A 15,841-nucleotide genomic window follows, 5' to 3' on the forward strand; every position below is an offset into this window, starting at 1 on the left:
GACAGTTGTCTTTCATCCAGTTAGCGACTTCAGTCATGTAGGTGGCAAACTTGTTTTGTGTTGGGTTGGGGGTCTTATCTGAGAGGGAGAGTATGAGTTGTATGTCATCGGCGTAGGAGAAGATGTTGATGCTGTGTGCACAGATGATGTTGGCCAGAGGGTTCATGTATGCTTTGAAGAAGGCAAAGAAAGTCATAGACGCATACTTTCAACAGACAAAACTTACACAAGAGCAAAGAGTGGAAGACAGCACTCGTGGAAGAAGTGGAAGTGCTCGGAGAAGTTAAAAAAAAAAGTGAAGAGACCCACAACATGGAGGGGATGGAGACAGACATGCCCGGGCTTGAGAAGTTCTCCTCAGGGGCGCTGCAAAGGCTTCAGGAACAAACCCCCAAAGAAAAGCCAGATGTAAAGTACTCACCTCGACGTTCAGTGCGTATCACCCTGGAGAGGTTGCCTGTTGCCTTTTGTAACACGCCAGTACTGCTTACACCGAAACGAGGACCATAGAAGCGCCTATTGGAGGCATATTCCAGGAGTGAGGAGCCTTCAAGAAAGGAGAAAGTCCGGGGTCAAAGGAAGCCCCAGACACTTACAGCAGACAGAGACTCGGGAAATGACAGCGATGACCACACTGAAGACAGTGACAATGAGGATAGCATCCTGGGCACACCGGCTCCGCTATCCGAGTACGAAAAGAAGAGGTTGCAGAATATCAAGGACAGCTCAAAGTTCTTAGCTGCTTTAAATATACTTGAGACTGCAGCGACTCTTAAGAAAAAGACAAAAGTGAAGATTCCTCCTCGTCAGCTTAGAAGACCGTTTATCATTAGTGCAAGAAGTGAACGGCGTTCATCGCAGGTCAATGCGGCTGCAGAGGGTTGATCCATCAGGGACACCGCTACCAGAACCAGCAGTGCAGTTTGATCCTCTGCCCGGCGATGAGAACCCAATGAAGCCTGTAGGACCTCTGGACATGAAACCTATTCATGAGGTGCAGGACGAGAGTGTGATGTTGGACTTTGTGAATACATGGAAAAAAGCTAGTCTGGAGGTGCCTCCCTGTGCCATGAAGCAGCCACTAAGCAGTTTAAAGGGGTACAAGGCACGCCTGCGCAGCATGACGCTTGTGGAGGAGAGGGTTGCCAAGGTGACTAAGAACCGGATCTTCTCTTTAGCCATCCATCCTTCAGAGAGCCAGACTCTGGTGGCTGCCGGAGACAAGTGGAGGGAAATCGGCCTCTGGAACCTAGGTCATGAGTCTGCTGATGGCGGCGTATACATATACGAGCCTCACTCCCGCCCAGTGGGTTGTTTGCACTTCTCTCCATCTCATCCTGCACATCTCCTGTCTGTGAGCTACGATGGCACCCTTCGGTGTGGTGATGTGACTAAGACAGTGTTTGATGAGGTGTACCGAGATGAAGCAGTTGGCTTCTCTTCCTTTGATTTCCTCTCCGATGACGGCTCCAACCTGCTAATGGGACACTGGGATGCTGATGTTTCTGTGGTGGACAGACGAACGCCGGGAACCTCCTGTGAACTGTTAGCCCAAGTGAATTCTAAGTCTGTTCAGACTGTACATGTGCATCCAGTAGACCGGAACTACTTCATGACCGCAGGAGGAGGGGATGTTTCGATCTATGACGTACGATGCCTGAAACCAAAAGGGATGAGACCAGTGGCTTCTCTAAGTGGCAACACCAAGAGTGTGGGCTCAGCCTACTTCTCACCTATTACTGGCAACCGAGTAGTAACCGTCTGTGCAGATGACCGCATCAGGGTCTATGACACCACCAGTCTGCATTCAGAAGCTCCCCCTCTTCTCCTGTCACTGAAGCACCCCCGACAGGAAGACTGCTTTATGGTGGGCAGCATGGTCCAGCCCCGTCAGATCGAAGTCTTCCACGAGAGTGGCGAGCTGGTGCACGCCTTCACCAACACAGATTACCTGGGTTCTGTCTCCTCCATTAATGTTATGCATCCAACGAGGAACATCCTGGTTGGGGGCAACGCCAGTGGCCGCGTGCACGTGTTCATGGACTAGCTGACAACGGACTCACGGGGTACTTTTTTGACTAAAGCATCACTGCTGTCTACTGTGCTGGAGAATGCTTCCACTAAAAGTAGGCTCTTAGTGCAGTCATTCCTGAACACACTTGTGTCTGGGGTGCTCACCTCATTGGTACCTCTAAGCTGCTTTCTATTGTATAATGTGGTCATGACTTCCTTTCTACCTTTTCCTTTCTTTGCGCTGTGAACATCATCTCTACTGTCTGACCTCAACAGAAACGCACAAGTCGGAGAGCAATGTGAAACAATTGCCTTTAAAGTTAATTTTAAAAATTCTGAGGTGAGGTTTGGGTTTTTGTCATACTGACTTTTCATAGGCTTGTGGAGAATCTTGAAGCCTCTCCTAATTACGGTGTGCTAAAATGTCAGCCTTATTCACATTCTTGCTCCCTCGTGTATGATCGCTTAGGTTAAAGCAGTATGCATTCACTTTGTGGCTTCCAACTTACGTGGCTAGAAAGCCTTTTTGAATAATATTTGGGAAGGCTATGAAGGGTAAACAACCCAACGAGAGTGTTAAATATATTTATTTGTTATTCTTTTGTAAAGAAAATATAGCATGTCTAATATACTTTCTTTGGAACGCCATCTTTAATGTTTCAGACGCTTGTACTTCTTTTATATTTTCTCTTTCTACATGAATCTCAATCATGTCGGGTATCTGCAAAATTCCCAAATTTGGAAGATATTGTTTCTGACAATGGTACTTGTTCGTGCAGTGTTATAGTGCTTTTAGGGCTGGAACACCCCAAGCCCTCTGACCTTTTGTTCTTGGTGCATACGTTGGTCGTTCATCAAAATGTCTTTATAGTTTCTGTCATTGTGGCCTTTTTTCCTCAGTGTTTGTTTTTCTCACATTAAAGATAATCTGTTGCTACCTAAAAAAAAAAAAAAAGTATGCTTTGAAGAGGTTGGGCTGAGCGATGATCCTTGAGGCACTCCACCGATGAGTTTGCGGGCTTCCGAGGAGTATGGTGTACGGCTCACAGCTTATGTTCTATCAGCTAAGAAGCAACAGGTCCAGCAGAGTGCGAGTCCTTGGATGCTAACCTCATGCAGACACCTAATGAGGATGGCATGTGAGACCATGCCAAATGCTGCAGAGAGGTCCAGGAGACTCCTGTCAAGGATCATGGTGATGTTGTCTGTGGTGGTGATGAGTGCTGTTTCTGTGCTGTGTGTAGGCCTGAATCCGGACTGCATGGCATCAAAAAGCTGGTGGTTGCTGAGGTGATCGGTGAGGCATTGGTTTATTAATTTCTCTAAGACCTTTGCAGGGTATGGCAGGAGAGAAATGGGACTATAGTTGGAAAGTGTAGCTGTATCAGTGGATAGTTTCTTGAGCAGGGGCATGACAGTGGCATGTTTCCAGGTGTCCAGGAATTTGGCTGAGTTGATGGATGCAAAAACAATAGTTGATGGACAGAATGCAGAACAATGTCATACATTCACCCCAGTACAGAGATCTGGGCCTAAAGCCATCGTTTTTTTGCTCACCATGCCATTCCAGTTTGAACCCAGCCATATGCATATCATTCTTGACCCTGTGCCCCATGGGAACAGTCCAACCCGAACTGCTAAGCCAGGTCCCCCCTGGACTGGAAACAAGCATCCAAGGACCGGTTTCGGGCTTTCAGCCCTCATCAGCCTGGATAGCTTGATTCCAGTGGCATGGAGAGCACGGGACTCACGTCTGAGCATATCCTACAGCACAAATGGCCTTCTTATTCCAGGATGCCTCTTTCCGGTCCAGGGAAGACATGGCTTGGTAGTTCGGGCTGGACTGATCCCATAAGACACAGGGTCAGATTGATTTGCATGTGGCCATGTCTGAACTGGGGTGGTGGAGTGAGCTAAAGAATGGTGATGGATTAAACCCAGATCAGTTGACTGGGGGTGAGTGTTTGATTTGCTCAAACGCTCCGTCCATCATCCCCTTTGGTATTGAGTTGATGGAGGCATTAAGAATAGCTGTTAGTTGCTTTGCTGTCAGTAGGAGACTGTTGGTGTAGGCATGGTGGGGACAAGAGTCAGATTGTGCTCCAGAGTGAGGAAACTTAGAAGAAGGGGAGTTTGAGTTAGTCTGCAGTTCATAACAGATGTCAGCGTGAGTGTTTAACCCACTTAAAAATGTTGCAGTAGATGTTTGCATAGAAAAGCAGGTTAGTACATTATGGGACAAAGCCAGAGTGGATTGTTTTCATCACAGATGTGAGGGTGAACCCTCCTTGTTGGTACTGACACTACAATTCTGGGAAGGGGAGAAAGATGATGATAAATTATATGCTTCACCTTTTCCCACTGCCAAATTACCCCTTTGCTTGACAATCATATTTGCTGTGACCCATGAATGAGCATTAATGAGTTATTGTGTCCTTTTTATATACTTAGTGTGGTGCTGGAATCCTAGTGGTGCATTCTTACAGTCACTAACTACCTCCTAAAGTTCTTTTTCATGTGATGGTGATCAGTGGTGAACTCATTTAGACATTTTAAGCAGCCCACTTGTCACTTCTCTATACTGCGACTTACACATATTTACTGTGCAGACATTGGTGTGCAAAGATCAGCCCATTTAAGAGTTCAATCTAGTCAGATTTGTGGGATATTCAAAATTAGCATGTTTGAGACAAATGTATTTTTAATACATTTCAATGGGGACTTTCTGCATATGTCCGACAAACCACCTGTATCATACCATTTCGTGGGTCAAAGTACTAAGCCCAGGTCTGCATCCCTGCATCTCGTAGGCTTATCACTCCCATGCTGTATTCAGTGAATGTGCATGTTGGACACCTCTTTGGTATGTGATGCTGTCCTTGAACTTCTCTAGTTGCCATGAATGTCAGTCTGCTAAATTTGGTTTCTCCCAATAGCTATCATAAGACCAGATGTACATAGGTTTGTTTGGCTTTGTGATTACCAAATAGCGAAGTTTTGCAATTTGTTATTTGGTGATCACAAACACCCATATGCTAATGTGTCTTTGACACATTTTGCGATTCCCAGTGGGTCGCTAATACATCTACCTCATTAATATTCATGCGGTAGGTCTTAGTTTGCGACCCATTGGGAATCGCTAAAATCACAGGGTTGTTGGCTTGCTGGGGTCAGCAGACCACCATGTCTGTGATTGCTTTTAAATAAATCAGTTTTTTTAAATGTAGTCTGTTTTCCTGAATAGGAAAACAGGGTGCATTTCAAAAAGGAAAATTACAAGTTTTCTTTTTATTTTTTAAGAGTAGTCCTTGGGACCACTACATGTTCTTGAAAACGTTTTTACAAACATTCACAAAGGGGAAGGGGTCCATTGAGGACCCCTTCCTGTTTGCGAATGGGTAAAATCCGTAAAATGCGAATGTTTTGTGACCTCATTTTGGCCGTTAAACATTCACACTTGCCATCGCGATTCGGTATTAGGAAGGAACGCCCTGGGGGGGCGTGTCCAACTGCCCAAGGGGGTGGACGGGTGACTCCGCATCTCATGGGCCCAAAACTCTCCTGAACGTGGCACTAACAGAGGGCATCCACACCCCCCTGAAGAACGTGGGGGGGTCCCCAGCACCCACTGACTGACTCCAGTGTTGCCTGCAGGGTGAGACAGGGTATTGGCATGAGTGACCGGCCAGAGAAGAAGAGTGACGCCGGGACCATGTGTGCCTCGGGCTGGCTCCCGAAGGTTGACAGTGCGCCCCCTGGAAGATCGTAGCTCCCTGTTTCATGGTGCCTGCTGTGGCCGATGCTGCGACCCCGGCTGACATCACTGCTGTGATGCAGTGTTTCCTTAGCACCTATTTTGAGCTGCCTGCTGGGCCGCTCTGCTAGCAGCTGCTCAAGAAGATTGCCGACAACCTAACCAGCCTGAGGTGGTAAGAGGCGCCGGCCTAGGGCACTGCATGGTAATTTGCTGCCCCCCCCTCAGCGACCCTGCTGATTGCCTAGGCTCTGTACTGTATGCAGCAATGGCTGGGTGTTGAAGACGAGGACTTCCCATGCATCGGCCGGCGTGGCCCATCATTTCCTGCCCCAATGGCCAGCACAGCCTGCTTACTCCAAACTCCTAGCTACCAAGCCCCTGCATTCACGGTGCCTGCTTGTGGCACCACAAAGAGACTCCAAGGGGGAAGCACACACCTCGACTGGGGTTCACATTGCAGGGGCCTTGCCTGTGGAGGCCTCCCCTAAGCTACTAGTACTTGAGGGCCGGTGTGCGCATGCCTTGGGCCAGAGGGAGCACTGACTAGTCGCTGGCTAAATTGGGTGAAGAACTGTGGGGACGGTCGGTACGCAGCGACGGTGAAAGTAAGGCTGACATGGGATCCCGGTTAAACTGCAGGTTGCTCCAGCTCTTAATGTCCGAGCCTACACCTGCTAAAAGTACCTCCCTCCCTGTGCAGCTGAATCTTCAGCACCCCCGGAGGTACTATCCTCTGCATGTCAGCCAGGGCATTTTTTTTTCAATACCTACAACATCTGAGGCATATCACCAGATTACATGTGAAGTTCTCTGCAGGTCTTTTCACAATCCTTGAGTCCTGGAATGGGAACCTAAGTGGGCTAGGTATACGAGACTGTTATTGCCCCTTGGTCGTCCTGGACACAATTACAGGCATTGCATCCCTAGGGGTGTTGGTCACAACCACAGGGACTCGGGATGGGGTGCACCAAAACCAAACCGCCTAAGCAGGATATGTGTTCTTGCTCCTGATCCCCTCTCTCTGACAGCTTGTCCACCCAGACACCTGCAGATTGTATACCCCCCACAATGGCGCCACCCCCAGGGACAAACTAGACATTTTCCTACTGGAGATCTCGAGACTCCGGAGTTGCTATGGAACAGTAACTTGGGGCCGTCACCACGGATATTAGCCTAATTAAGGATGAACATCGCAAACTGGCAGACAGAGTCCAATCTAATGAGAAGGCACTGTCCACATTTGCACCATGCCAAGAGGAACATGCATCTCTGGTGGCACAGTGGCGCAGGACAGTGGAACAGCTCCAAAATCACACTGAGGATGAGGAGAAGAAGCTTGTAGGAACAATGTCCGCATACTGGGCATGCCCAAAGGCACGAAAGGCCCACATGTTACTCAGTTCATATAGACTTGGCTTTGAAGAGTGGTATTTCATTGTTGAGAAGACACACTGTGTACAAATGAGGAAACCTATTCCAGGCACCCCGAGGCCTATTGTAGCAAGGATCCTTAACTTTAGGGAACAGAACCAGCTGCTTTGCGCAGCACGGTAAAACACACTACTTGCTATTGAGGGTACGAGAGTCTCTCTGTTCCCTGACTACACCCTCGTTTTTTAACGGTGGCAGCCCTCGTTTCTGGAGGAGAAGCGCCACCCGCACACAATTGGTCTTACTTCCACCTTCATTTTCCCAGCTGCTCAAGGTTCTACATGACCAATGCTCTCACTTATTCGACATCCCCAAGGCTGCTAGAGACTGGCAGGACTACCACTTCCCTGATTCCCAAAGAGAAAAACCACTGCGATCCGAGCCTCCAAAGACACAACGACCGTCCGGACAACAGCGCCGTGGCATGGCTTGCAAGGGCTGCATGGAGGTCGCACCATCCCCACAGCAGGCCCTGGAAGGCCAGTGGGCGACCATAAGAATGGCGACAATTCTGCAAACCACTGCCTGGTGTTCCAGTTCTAGCTCCTCAGAAGGTAGTACCTAGGCCTCGGACACAGATGGTAGCATGGCACTATTCCCCACGATTACATCACAGGTGGCTAATAACTTGCTTGGCTGAAGGTCATGAGTACATTATGACACAGAGACTAATGGTTTTTGCCTTGGGGTCTCATGTGTGCACCCATGGGTGTTCCAGAGCCCCCTCACGGGTACTTATCTAACCCTACTATTTTGTTTCCCCTGGGGGAGTATGTTATTTGCTCTCTGTTTACAAGATCTAATCATGTCCTGTATGTTTGTCATAATTGGGGATCCGGATGCATGGTACTCCTCTATTTCTGAGTATTTCATTACAGTCATAATAGCTGGCAGGCCCTGGGTCTGGACTTACTGCCGATTACAGTAGAGTTTGCCGGTCTGGCCCTCACCGCATTTGGAGTTAGGACGATGTACCTCACAAGTGTAGGCCTTTGGTTTTCTCTGGTTCTTATGTTATGTTCTTCATGGTTGTTTGTTCGAACACAGGTTTATCGTTGGACCGAGTATTGGGGGAGTTTGTTTGTATGCTTGAATCTGTCACCAATAATTATTATGCAGGGCAATATGTATTGAAAGGTAGGGACTGAGCCTAATTGGTTGTATCTACAATATGATGGATACTACAGCCAGTTCTTATAACATACTCACCTGGAACGTCCAATTATTGTACCTTGGATTGTTCTGTTTTTTATGATAGGACACATTTTATCCACAAAAGGCATTTTTATTTTGTAATTCCTTACAGGTTGTGAGGATAAGCCTATTAAACAGTGAGGAGTGACAAACAGATCTACCTTGCGCACTACACCTTTTTGGACTGAGACAGTGCAGTGATACTTCACTGACATCAGGTAGATATGAATGGGACTTGTAACAAAGATAGCAGTCGAAGACTAGTGTTAGGTGAGCGGTGTCCCTAAGATATTCCTTTATTTCCCACAGTGATAAATAAAGATTCATGCATCTCGCTTAGGAGAGAGACCCAACACAATATTGATGTTGTCTCAGTTCCAGTGACCTGCCGAACAGTGGCCCTAAATTATATTCTCTTTCATTTAGGTTTTGTAAGTTAGATCATTGCATAATCATGCATATTCTTCCTTGGGGACTTGTGGAACACAACATACTAACAAGCCCACTAAAAAGCCATGTTTTCATGGGTGAAAAGAAGTCACATCTGTTCTCATACTAACTTGCACTACGACTATGCAATAAGGTCTGAATATACCTTAGAGCTAATTATTTTTTCTTTAAAAAAAAAAAAAATCGTTTTGCACCTCTCCGATTTTTTAAGGTTTCTACACGGTACTGGTGACTTTTGAACCTCATCATATATCTTTCTAATTTTTTCCGAATTTGAATAACCTTTTGGAGCACTTTCTGGTTCAATCAATTAATAACAATTTATATTAAACTTTGTATATGGGTTTACTGAGACATGTTTTAAAAAAAAATTACAGATACCCCAACCACTCACCCATAATTTGCAAACTTTGATGGTCCTAAAGAAGGTGGGCGTAATTTGGCTAATACCATCGAAACGTGTGTCGACCTGTTTTGTGTGTACCCAACCTACAACACAGTCACATAGACTTAAAACATCTGTGTCCATTGTATGACCATGATGTGAATGTCCTCTTGGGTGGGTTGATAGTGTAGATGGCATGTGTGAATAGGAGAGTGGATGCAAGAGGTCAGTTCGAGTGTGTGGTGAATTTATAGGGGTTGGATATAGACAATATCATTTGAGTGCAAATATACCTATGAATTGTACAACACATTGTAAGAAAAAAGGAAAATGGATAAAATCATGAATATAATGTATGTTCTTTTAACATTTTTGATTCAAACAATTAAATTAATCATGTAAAAAAAAAAAAAAATTAAAATATATTTTTGATAAAGTAGTAACTCTTGTATGTATCATGTCTCAGATCGACGGTCAATAACTAATTGAAGCTTTTTTGCCCTATATTAAAGAAATATAGGTCAAGTGGGAGGTTTTTGATAGTTTGCACATAACATACCTCCAGGAGATACCTCACCAGTATAGACACACACAAATTATCTAAAAAAAGGAGGGGTCAGCTCTTTCATACCTCATAGTCAGCCTGGTCCAAAAGTCCAAAACTGGCACACAGGGTCGCTATGTACTGCTACGAGGCAATCTGGATGGGGCACTGATTGTGCTTGGATGCCTTTACACTGGGATCAATCAGACATCTGGCATAGCCATAAAATTAGTTTGAGGGAATACTCATTCTATTCTCCCCCACATACACTTCACTCCTGCCTCGATAGGTACCTCTGCTCTTCCCATCTACAACCTGATCCCCTGCATTGAAAAATTATATAATGCTTCTCCGGAAGAAGGGACACTTCCCCATTCAACCCGTAAGGCACTGGTAAGGTCCCGCCTCAAGCCTGGCAAAACACCACACAACATGTCCTCTTATAGGCTCCTGGCATTACTGAATACGGAGTATAAGATCCTGAGCAAGGTTCGGGTGCAATGACTGCTCCCCCTTCTCCCCCTTCTCCCCCACTTACTACACATGAATCAATGTGGGTTCGCCCATTGACACTATCTCATTAAACATACGCCATTTATTCCAAATATTGGATGCGGTGAAAGAACGCTAACCATTCGCCTTATGCCTCTCCCTCGATATCCGACAAGCATTTGACTCCATTAGTGAGGAATTTATGTGGGCGGCTCTTACTACCTTTGGGATATTGCCAGCAAACATTCGTTGGGTGCGGTTGCTGTACTCAGAACCCATGGTGAGAGCCAGGACGGGACCATACATTTCGTCCCCGTACAGGGTATCACGTGGGACGTGGCAGGACTGCTCACTGTCATGGGGAGCTTGGGGGGGTGACGACCAACGAGAGGTCCCCCCCCGGGCTGTTTGGGAGGGCTGGGGGGGGGAGGGGGTCAATATTATTTCCAGAACTTTCTGGTAGTTTCGTTTGGGCTGGTATTTAGTAGGTTTTTGGTAGCCCTATCCCATGAGCCCCCTTGATTTTCCTCCTCCGCCACCATTTTGGGTTTGGTGACCTGGTGGCTGGAGGCTCAAAAAATGTTGTAGTGTCTGTGAGGCGATAACTGTTAGTAAACTTTTAGCTTTATAGTTAGCTTTAGTTGTTTTGACAAGTTATTGCAGTTATGGAGGATCATCGCGTCTTAGAAGCTCTGTGACTTCTGTCGGAGGCCGGCCGCATGGACCTGGTGATCGGAGGGCCCCCGGTGCGTCCTTCGCGCCAGGCCTCGGCTGGTGTGGCGGCGGTGGTGGCGGCCTGTTCGTCGCCCAAGAAGCGACGATCGTCTGGGGTAAGTGAGCGGGGCCGCTCCCGGACTCGGAAGGCGGCCCGTCTACAAAGGCGCGGGCGGGCAATTTGGCGGTGTCGGTTGATTCGTCCGACAACCCGGTTTTAGGAGCGGGGGTTGCGTCATTGCCCCAGGTGCGCGGGAGGGCATATGCGGGCTTTGGAGGCGATGTGGATGTGGCTATGCGGGCAGTTTCCCCGGCGGCTGTTCGCGGCCGGGGAGGTCAGAGAAGGAGCGCTAAGCGCTCGTCTTCTCTGACGGTTGGGGAGCGGCAGGAGGGAGGGTGTGACGAGTCTCCTCAGCGCAGCGTGCGTAGAGGCTCGTTTTCGTTCGGGGAGGACAGACAGGGTTTTGTGGTAAGCGGGGAGACTGTTTCCTCTCAGTGCTTGGCTCCTGTTATATCACATTTGGATCAGACATTAGTGGACGCTATGAATGTGGCAATACATGATGTTCCTCGTGAGGTTTTGGGTCAGGTTAATGTTAATATGGATATTGCCCATGAGGAGGGGGCATTCACAGGCGCGCGCTGGGTGCATAGCCCCTTGTTGTTTTCTGGCCCTCCTTCGGAGCATGAGGAAGCGGTGTCTGTGTTGGGGAGCTCGAGAGGGGAAGGGGAGTGGGCTCAAGTTGGGGAGGGGGGCGGTAGTGCGGGGGAGGTTGTAGAGGTGGGGGTTGATAGGTCAGGGGCGGTTGGACAGGTTGTTGGTTTTTATGAGAATGTGGCATCACGTGAATTGGAAGGTGAGGTTGTGCATGGGGTGTTTTGCTCCATTTCTCGGGTTGACTTTCCTGTGGGGCACAGTGGGGCTTTACATGGGAAAGTTTTTGGTAGTGGTAGGGGTGTGAGGGAAGGATCTGTGGTGCGAGACAGGGGTGCTTTTAGGCCTGGTTTTTCTCAGATGGGTGGGAGACAGGTGCCTGGTGGGGAATATACAGCAGCAAATTTTTCTGAGGCTTGGCATAATGTTTCTCATGTTGGTGTTCGGGATGTGGTTCCTGATTCAATTTCGCAGCATGGTAGTTGTCTTGGGAGGGGGGGTGGTTTTCCAGTTCGGGCGTCTTCAGAGGCTGTCTCTGGTGTTGCAGTGGGTATGGCGGGCTCCCAATTTGAGTGCCAGCCTTGTGGTGGGGAGCGTGTTGGAAGGGGGCATTTTATTGGGAGTGGGTTGCAGAGAGAGAGTGGGGAACGGGGTTTACCTGGGAGTTGTGCAGGTAGAGGGTTTGCGTCGGGGGTGACGCATACAGGAATGGTTTCGAGTGATGATGAGGATGTGGTGCGGGATTCACCTGTGAAGAGGGCACCTTTGAGGAGTGTAGGTAGGGTCTTGTCTCTTGACAGGTCGCAGGCTAGGTCGTTTGATCCAATTTTGTTGCAGCACACTAGGGCTGGCACGGGTTTTGTTATGAGGGGCCCCAGCACACCAGTCCAAACCTTTTCTTTTCAGGTAGTGGATCAATTCGGCGGTCCAGACTCGGTAGGGCGCGGTCCAGTCCAATTGCGCCGAGGTGAAGTGAGGAGGGAGCCTAGCGCGGCGATCTCTATTCCACCGAGGGAGCCCGTCACGGTCAGCACACGAAGGGACTGCGCACCCTCGCTGGCCCCAACGAATAGCAGGTCTAGGTGGTCGGCCTTGCCGTCGGCTATGGAGCTACAGAGTCAGCACGGGGGAAGGTACAGGCGTGTACAGTCTGCTCCCCCTCCAGGAAGCCGTTCTAGTCATTCTGAGGTTAATGTTTCTAATGACGGGTTAGGTAAGACCCGAGGTGTTGTGGCACTCCTGAGGAAGGAGAATTGTGTGAAGGGGCGGAGGGGGAGTCCTCTCATGTGTCCCGTAGTGTTTTACAGGTGTCGTCATTTGCAGAAAAATTAAGGGAGAGACAAGAGCATGGCACATCCAGTAGGGTTCCTCGAGGAAGGACCAGGGTAGAATTCTCTGCACCACGGAAGGAGGTGTCGGCGGCGATCCATTTAGAGCCAGGTGAGAGAACACTTACACAGGCCAAACCAAACATGGTGTCTGTGGGGACGGGAGTGGAGAGGGTCGGGGGGGTGGGGAGGGGAGGTTGTTGAAAGGGAGATATGTAAAGGATGCAGGTGTGGGTACAGAGGCCAGTTTTGGTTCAGTTGAAGGTAAGACTGAAAGTGGTACCAATACGGATGTTATAGAGGGAGTTAAAGACCCTCTGCACAGTAAGGAGTTGAAGATTAAAAAACTGCCATATATGGGAGTTACGAAGCCGTTGGGCGCTCACCTTATGTTGACAACGAAAGAGCGTATTTGGAAGGGTGAGTATGTGGAGATTCTGAAGCTCCTCCACAGGGAAGTTAGGTCTAAAGAGGGCTCAAAGGAGGAAGAATATGAGCTAGCAAAACGTCCCAAAGTACCACTGACGATTGAGAATTGGACTGCGGCTTTTCTCATTTACGCAAGCGTTTATTGTGAGAAATTTCCTGAGCGCAGCGTATCTATATTTAAATACATAGATGTGATTCGGAAAGCGCAGCTAACTGGTGGTGGATATGCTTGGGCCCAGTATGATGAGGAATTCAGGGCTAGGATGGCATGGGACTCGGAAGCAAAGTGGGGTGAACTGGATACTGATTTATGGCAACATACGATGGGGGCCGCCTCTGGGGGCAAGACCATTTTCACGGCCAGTGGTCTTCCTTTAATTTATCAGCCCTTTCAAGGAAAGCCCACCCGGGGAGGGGTGGGGAGTGGTTCAGGCTCACATTCAGGAAATGGGGCTTGCTGGGATTTCAATAAAGGATTGTGCACTAGAGAGTATTGCAAATATAGGCATGAGTGCTCGGGCTGTGGACGGCGACACCCTTTGTCTAAGTGCTGGGGGCCCAGGCCGGGAGGGTCCCAACAGGGGAATCAAGCAGGTTCAAGTACGTAAGGGTCTTCACAACAGTTTAGAGGGAGACGGGGAGGTAGGGGCGGGCAGGGTGCTGGGCCAAAGGGCTCATACACCAGTTAGGCTTCCTCAGTTACAACGGGCCCTTCAGGAGTATGAGAACGCAGCGGTTAAGCAGAAGTTATTGGAGGGCTTTCAATTTGGTTTTCATTTAGGTTACTTGGGGCCAAGGGAGAGGCGATGGGCGGACAACTTAAAGTCAGCTTTCGAACATAAGGCAGTGGTGCGAGATAAATTGCTTAAAGAAGTGCGTGAACGTCAGATGGCAGGCCCTTTTCATGACTGGCCGATCCAGAATTTGATTGTGTCACCAATTGGTGTGGTCCCTAAAAAGGAGCAGGGACAGTTCAGACTTATCCAGCATCTATCATGGCCGGAGGGCTCCTCTGTGAATGATTTCATTGATGAGGAAGCTGCTTCGGTGTCATATTCCTCAGTTGACGTGGCCATGTCATTTGTTGTGACCGCGGGCGCAGCTGCAGAGATGGCTAAGTGTGATATTAAGTCTGCATTCCGACTGCTTCCAGTCCATCCAGATGATTGGTGTCTTCTGGGTATCCATTTTGAAGGTAAATGGTACGTGGACAAAGCATTGCCGATGGGCTGTTCCATGTCCTGTGCTCTTTTTGAATGTTTCAGCACTTTTTTACAGTGGTATTTCACACACCATTCCGGTCACTCCCTGGTTACACACTACCTAGATGATTTCTTTTTTGTGGGTTCCCCGGGCTCCGCGGAGTGCCAGGCAGCTCTGGACACGTTTCATGGGCTCATGGAGGAACTAGGTGTGCCCTTGGCTCCTGAGAAGACTGTGGGCCCTGCCACAGTATTATCATTTCTAGGCATTGAAATCGATTCTGTAACAATGCAGGCTCGCCTGCCGGAAGATAAGAAGGCGAAAATGCTGGAACTGTTGAATGGTATGTTGTTGAAACAGAAAGTACAGGTGAAAGAGATTCAAGTGTTGTTGGGGCACCTTAATTTTGCATGCAGAGTGGTGAGAGCGGGACAGACTTTTTGTAGGAGGTTGGGCAGGGCTCTAGCTGGCAGACACTTGCCTCACCATCGTGTGCGGCTGTCGGCAGGGGTTAAAGAAGATCTGAGAATGTGGACAGTTTCCTTGCCTCTTTTCATGGTGTATTTAAACAAAACGGGGTAACCCTGTGTCCCTCAGAACCTGGGTAATTAATGGTTAATGAAACAAGTGGTTCTGTTGGGTACGAAGCAAGAGTAATTCAAACAATACTATTATTGTGGTTGAGGAACAATAATTCAAGCAATACTATTATTGTGGTTGAGGAACCCCTCCATTGACAACAATACAAAACCTCCCAACTAATGACTCGAGGTCTTATTTATTACTTTAAAGTCTTCTACTTGACTTTTTATTCAATACAAAAGAAATTTTTAAGAAAAGACTGTCCAGATAGAATTTTGTGCAAAATAGTGACAATAGTGGATAGTGATCAAATAGTGACAAATATATACAGGTGAAATCTATACAATCAATATATACATATATACACAGTTGTTTTTTGTAGGCCGTGATAATTGGATGTCTAGAGATTCTAGATATTTCTTTCAGTTTTGGAATCCTAGAGATCAACGGCCAATTACAGGATGTCATTGGCCGTTGATCTCTTTTCATGGTGTGCCTTTGGTTAGAGACATGAATTTTCAGTGGGATGTACAGATGTTTTCTGATGCTGCGGGCAGTGAAGGTTTTGGCCTTTATTGGAATGGGAGATGGTGTGCAGAGAGATGGCCAGAAGAATGGTTGAATTGTGGCAGGAGTATAACATTTCTGGAGCTTTTCCCTTTGC

General features: G+C 47.9%; 1 pseudogene; it reads left to right on the plus strand.

Moving 5' to 3' along the window:
* Positions 1–215: 215 nt before the first annotated feature.
* On the plus strand, positions 216–2,047 carry LOC144761212 (WD repeat-containing protein 76 pseudogene; annotated as a pseudogene).
* Positions 2,048–15,841: the final 13,794 nt, after the last annotated feature.

Source organism: Lissotriton helveticus, chromosome 6, assembly GCF_964261635.1.
Source record: "Lissotriton helveticus chromosome 6, aLisHel1.1, whole genome shotgun sequence".
In the NCBI taxonomy this organism is placed as follows: Eukaryota; Metazoa; Chordata; class Amphibia; order Caudata; family Salamandridae; genus Lissotriton; species Lissotriton helveticus.